Here is a 6931-nt window from a genome sequence, read left to right on the forward strand (position 1 = left end):
GCACTTGTTGGCACAGAGGACCCTGGGTCTTGTCCAGTGACTGAGTGGACAAAGGGGAAGCTGGGTAATGAGAAAGGTGAGGAAAAGACAGTGAGCTCAGTGGGAACCGTGAGTGTGAAGGGCCACCAGGGAGATATTTGGGTCCAACAGTCTATAAGCCAGGAGAGTGTGGGAAGGGAAGGGAACGCTATGCAAAGCCCTCCAAGAGTGACAATGCTCAGGGTGTTCCAGGAACTTTGGTCAGACTGCGCTGGGTGTGTGAGAAGCTTTGAAAAATGCCACAGGAAAACCAAGGCCTCAAACACCAGGCAAAGGTGCCGGGACTTCCTGCCCAGGGCAGCAGCATCATGGGACGCCTGTGATGGAAGATAGAACCTGGGAACAGGGGTGGGGGCAGGAGGCCGGTGGATTGAAGGGGGCGCGGGTAGGAAAGTCCCAGTGGGTTCCTGATGAGCACAGGGAGCTCTAACAAGAAGCACTTTGTAGTGATCACTTGCACACACAGCACCTCAGTGACACAGGTCTTGTGCTGGGCTTTCTACAAATTCACTCACTTAGTTGCAAAGCTGGAGCCTTTATTATCCTACTTCAGAGGCTGAACCCAAAGCACCTGGAGGTAAATAATTTGCAAAAATTCATAGATTTGACTTGACTCTGAGCCTTTTGCTTCCAGCATCTAAGCCTTTCACTCTTCTACCTCAATTTCCTGATCTGTCCAAAAGACATTGATAATACCTCTTCCATTATAGAATTGTCTGTCCCCAGATCTATTAAAGAAACACAATCATTTTCTGCATCTTTTCCAGGAATTCACCGAGAATTATTTAAAATATATAAAATGATGCACACAGATTTTGGCGCTTAAAACTTTGAAAAAAATGTTAGCTATCGAAATAGGTTGATCAAATTCCTTCACCATAAACAGATGAGCTCTCTTGGAACAAAGTTTCATGTCCATCCTTCAACATTTTCAGAGAATGGAGAAAAGGGACTTAAAGGAATATCATGGAAGCTTACAGCTCACTAATTTAACAAATCATATAAATGGAATTTTAAAAACTGTGACTATTAGACTAACTCACTAAAACTAGGTTCTGACTGTTAACAACATAGCCATCCTTACCAAGTGTACACTGAAATAGCCTAATATATCATTTATATGCACCAATGGATGTTCCCACATGTTATACAGGAAAGAAAAAATACAAAGCATATAATCTAAAGTAGATACAATATATTCAGAAGGGAAAAAATTCTAATTTTTAAAAATATAATGTCTTCCAGGGTTAATTGTGTTTTTCTAAGCTACCTTGTATTTAGAAAAGAATGGTAAGAGCTAATTATGAGATGTCACCAATGCTTATTTCGGAAGTAAATGAAAGTTTACAAAAAAAGGGAAATTCAACAAAGATTTATTTCAAATGCTTTTTATTTTTTAATTCTTTTTTTTTTTAGTCCTCACCCGAGGATACTTTTCAACTGATTTTTGAGAGAGTGGAAGAGAGAGAGAAAGACAGAGAGGAATATCAATGTAACAGAAACACATTGATTGGTTGCCTCCTGCACAAGACCCGAACAGGGCCCCGGCCTGTGAGGAGCCTGCAGCCGAGGTACGTGCCCTTGACTGGAATCGAACCCAGGCCCCTTCAGTCAGCAGGCTAACGCTCTAACCACTGAGCAAAAGTGGCTAGGACTAAATATGTTTTTTAAAAACAATTAAATAAATATAACAGCAGTAAAAAGGAAAGAGTAAATCTATTTCAAAGAAATAAAAAACCAACACTTTTAATATTCCTTGAAAAAGCACCATGTAGGGATAGACTTGGTCATTCTTGTCCCAGTTCACTTCGCTAATCCCATCCCAGGAAATGGGAAGAGACCCAGGACTGACTGAGACAAGATTCTCCCCTCTGGCTGAATAAGGGTTGCAAATGAAAGCTATCTGCTGACACAAATAACCATTTTATAATTTATAAAATGAGCAAGCCTTATAAACTGGACCTTTGCAATTCTCATTTTCATCTGTATAACTGAAATACAAATATTAAATTAAATAGGTCATAAAGCCACAAGTCAACACATCACAACTTAATCCCCACATCCATCAGTTTTCCACTCACCCAGAAATGGGTTCCCTTCTTTCTCCACTTCTGTTTCTCAATCCGTTTAGGTCGCTCTCTTTCCTTTGTTTCTCTCCACTGTCCTTGCCTGTGTTTCCCCTCGCTCCTGTCTCCCCTTTATTCTATTCCTTCCCTATACCCCTTCCGCGAAATTACTGGAACCGTCACCTACAGGAGCCCTTTCTCCCCAATCTCTCCAATTGTTCCCCACCTCCATACATTTCACCTTTCTCCCCCATCCCTGTGTCCCTTCTGCTTCCCTTCTGTCTTTCAGGTTCCACCTCTCCTGCCAGACTCCTGGCACCACCGCCTGGCTAAGCGCAGAGTGCTGATTCTTTTTTTTTTCTTTTTTTCCCTTAATATTTTATTCATTTTTTACAGAGAGGAAGGGAGAGGAACAGAGAAACATCGATGAGAGAGAAACATCAATCAGCTGCCTCCTGCACACTCCCTACTGGGGATGTGCCCGCAACCAAGGTACATGCCCTTGACCGGAATCGAATCTGGGACCCTTCAGTCTGCAGGCCGACGCTCTATCCACTGCGCCAAACCGGCCAGGGCCACAGTGCTGACTCTTGCTGGACTCGGTCATCCTTTCCTCCCTTCCAGCCCCTGCACTGGCCTCATCCACCTTTTTCTCCTGACTCTCTCCATCTCAAGGGCCTCGCCCTTCGGGGCCCCACCTCTGCTAACCAAGGGCTCCTCACCCTTTTGCTCCCCTTCACGTCTCTAGGGCTCCCCTTCACCTTTCCTCCATGGTCTCTATTTGTTCTCCATTTACTACTTTCCCCGAGTTCCTCTTTCATACTTACAGTCGATTTGCAAGGACCTTCCACGTCCTCAACTTTGCGGACTCCTTATGGGCCCCCTCACTGATCCGGCCTCCTACCTACTAAGTGGGGCGTGGGGGGGGCGGTGCATCTGGAAAGGGGGGTGTCTATACTCCCAGGCCAGGGAGGAATCCCGCTCTACAGGCCGGGAACTGCGAGGCTGCGGAGGGAGAGAGGGTTTCATTCCATCTCCCAACACTTTAATGGCCTGGGGCGGAGGGATGCCCGTGAACGGTTTTAGCAGGAAAACCACGCGCGGACCTGAGCAGGGGCCCCGGGAAGGCAGACCGCAGGCAGAGAGGGCTCCACAGTTTCAGCCAAAGGGAACGCGGGTCTCAAACCCGCAGCGAAGCCCTCGGGGTCAGAGGTCTCACCGGGACGCGAGGCTTACCGCTGATGGGAGGTGGGTTCGAGGTTTCAAGGTCTCCTCCGCCCTCGGGCTTCACACGTGCAGGGCTGTGGGCTGAGATGCGGAGGTTTAAAGGAGAAAGACCAGAGGCCTCAGATGCCACCGTTACCTTCCCTCTGCACCAGCCGCTTCCGGGTCCGGGAGTAACTGCGCGTGCGCGGGGCGGCAAAGGGGACTTAGCGGGGCTCGGGGCGGCCGGGGCTCCGGGGACAATGGGAGCGCGGGGCGGGGCCGAAGCGCGGGGCGTGAACAAAGGGGTTTGGCGGGGAGGCTGCAGCTGGGGCGCTTGGTTTGCGCTGAGCCCCAGGAACTGGGAGGCGCTGGAATGCGCTGTGGCTAAGGGTGGGCGTTGCGTGCAGGCGGAAAAGGTGGTCGGGCTGCGGCCCATGGTCGGGTTGCCGATTCGAAGGTGGAGCCCAGCCCCCAGGATGATGACCAGGATCAGCATCGCCGGGGATGCTAAGTGGTCCTGACTCCTGTCCGCGTGCCTCACAGTTTGTATTTTCTGAATTCTGAACCTGTGCAATTTCTTTTGTGCCCTGTAAAGCAGGACTACTCCCTGCCCCTTTTAAGTTGATGTTTCAAACAGTTTAATATAAAATTTCGAGATCAGTGGGCCACTTACGTTGAAAGCTACAATGTCTTTAACAGGCTGAGAACGAATTTGCTCAGAACTTCTATTGGGAAGTGGTGGACTCGCCGGTGGGTATTGGCAGAGATGCCAGCTGAACTCCAGCTCTGGGTTCTGGGAACCTGGACATTCAGTTGTGGTGGAGCAATGACTGAATCGAGCAACGACCCAAATAAGTAATTTAATAAAGCAAGGAGTGCAGTTGTCTGTGCAGGAGATGCAAACTTGCATGTAAAATTCAAAATTGTATCTGTGAAATTCAAAATTCTACCTTTGGGGAACAGGCCATCGCAGACCAACATCTATCAGAACACCATTTCCATTCCCATTCCCCACTCACCCTGTGATGTCCTGGGTCAGTTGCAGAGAATTGTATAAGGACAAAACCTGGAGGGATGAAGCATGTCATAATTTAGGTCACCATCCAGGCTTTTTAAAAAATATGCAGCAATAACTTTTACAAAATAGATATAAATTGTATTGTTTATATGTTACGAGGGGAATGATAAATTCAAACACCTTTATTGAGATAAATGTTTGTGACATGGTAATTCATTTGTTATTGACTTCTCTATACAATTCAATTCCAAATTTACTTAATGTTTATTCAGGAAAGAATATTTTTACCTATGAATTTTTTTTTATTTTTTTTTTACATTTTAGCTGTTTCACTTGTTTTCTACTTATGAGGTTCTCTCGGGTGTGGACAATAAACTCTGTAGAATAAATGTACCCTTTAGAAGACAATAGAATTTGCTTTTACCTATAGAAAACTTTTACAATATTCCTAAAGACATTTGGTAGAGATATCTATCCTCTTTCAGATGAATCTTAAAGAAAGTAAAGCAATCTGGTCAATTTCCAGAGAGGCCCCATTCAAACCTTCAAGAAACTTTAAAGCAATATCTATGACATCATATCCATCATGAATTACATTTTTCTCTCAAATCCCTACATGTGCAACATTTCTGTCCAGTAAGAATTTTTAATGAGATAAAGGCATTTTGGATAAACTCTCCTTTAACATATAATAAATTGATAAGTTGTCACTGCCATATTCATATGTGATGTTTCCCCAGGTTATGCCTTTGTTATACTTTTTTGACATTCATTACATTTGACATACCTAATATTTTGTAAGATTTGAAGATCATTACTCATAAAATGTGTAAAATTTCATTATAAACTCAATATCATGATTATCCCCCAACTATTGACATTTGGATAAGAACTTTGCAACACAATGTATTTTTAAGATTTCTTTTACATGTATATTTACTAAAGTTTGACTCGTGGTAAAATACATTGTCCAATGCTTTATGTTTTAAGACACCTTCCATAAGTAGGAGATTCTCATACTTACTCATGCCCTTACCCTCCTGGTGTCTGTGTCCATTGGTTAGGCTTATATGCATGCATACAAGTCCTTTGGTTGATCTCTCCCACTTACCCTTCTCTCCTTTACCTTCCCTCTGAGTACTGATGATCTGATCAATGCTTCTCTGTCTCTGGATCTGTTTTTGTTCATCAGTTTATGTTGTTCATTATATTCCACAAATGAGTGACATCATGTGATATTTATCTTTCTCTGACTGGCTTATTTCGCTTAGTTCCATCCATGCTGTTGCAAATGGTAAGAATTCCTTCTTGTTTACCACAGTGTAGTATTCCATTGTGTAGATGTACCACAGTTTTCTAATCCATTCATCTGCTGATGGGCACTTAGGCTGTTTCCAAATCTTAGCTATGGTAAATTGTGCTATCAACATAGGGGTGCATATATCCTTTCTGATTGGTGTTTCTAGTTTCTTGGGATATATTCCTAGAAGTGGGATGACTGGGTCAAATGGGAGTTCCATTTTTAGTTTTATGAGGAAACTCCATACTGTTCACAGTGGCTGCACCAGTCTGCATTCCCACCAGCAATGCATGAGGATTCCTTTTTCTCCACATCCTCGCCAGCACTTGTCGTTTGTTGATTTGTTGATGATAGCCATTCTGACAGGTGTGCGATGGTATCTCATTGTTGTTTTGATTTGCATCTCTTGGATGATTAGTGACTTTGAGCATGTTTTCATATGTCTCTTGGCCTTCCTTATGTCCTCTTTTGAAAAGTCTCTATTTAGGTCCATTGCCCATTTTTTGATTGGATTCTTTATCTTTCTTTTGTTAACTTGTATGAGTTCCCTGTAAATGTTGGATATTAAACCCTCATCGGTGATAACATTGGCAAATACGTTCTCCCATGCAGTGGGCTTTCTTGTTGTTTAACTGAAAGCTTTAACCCATCTTTTTATCAAACCATTCTAAGCATTGGCTTCCTGAATATATATGTGTTTTTAATACAATGTTTGACTTAGATTTGACAATCTTGACAAGGTAGATTATGTAGATTTACTGTATGTAGTAATATCGCCAACCAGCCATGTTGCCACAAAAGAGCTTTCAACACAGGCTCCCATTTTCACATGCAAATGGATATGAACTTTTTATCTAACTCAGAACTATTTGGGAAAACCCAATTACAGATCAAAGTCAAGCATCCATTTTGTTCACAGGGAATTTTGCTGCTTATAAAATTTACAAGGGAGTGAAATGAACATATGCACACGAATAAAAGCAGTATTTCCTTATTTACTAGAAGTTTTGACATATATCTCCCTGTAATCTACATATATAAAAGCCTAAGCGACAGTTACAACCGAAAGACCAGAACAATAGGTTGACCAGTCACTATGACGCACACTGACCACCAGGGAGAAGATGCTCAATGCAGGAGCTGCCCCTGATATTCAGTGCGCTCCCACAGCCAACGTCCCATGGCTGGCCAACCTCCCACTGTCCCACCCCCCCACCCGCCAACTTCCCGTGGTCCCTACTCCCATCTGTCCCCCTGCTGGCAGGACTCCATTGGCCCAGCCCCAATCGGTCCGGCGCTGAT

The 6931-nt window shown here is 43.9% G+C and overlaps 1 protein-coding gene across 6 annotated transcripts in view; it reads right to left on the minus strand.

The window, feature by feature from the left end:
- The window catches only part of LOC308523141 (KRAB domain-containing protein 5-like), a 180745-nt gene extending 177241 nt beyond the window's left edge, over positions 1-3504 (minus strand). For 5 of the 6 annotated variants that reach the window (XM_081096836.1, XM_081096833.1, XM_081096834.1 and 2 more), the window contains exon 1: positions 3342-3504. The gene's annotated coding sequence lies outside the window, so the exon portion shown is untranslated. The remainder of the gene's footprint in view (positions 1-3341) is intronic. The other variant, XM_081096838.1, reaches the window with a different exon arrangement.
- Between the last annotated feature and the right edge of the window lie 3427 nt (positions 3505-6931).

Source organism: Myotis nattereri (assembly GCF_964212035.1).
Source record: "Myotis nattereri genome assembly, chromosome: 8".
Taxonomy (NCBI): domain Eukaryota; kingdom Metazoa; phylum Chordata; class Mammalia; order Chiroptera; family Vespertilionidae; genus Myotis; species Myotis nattereri.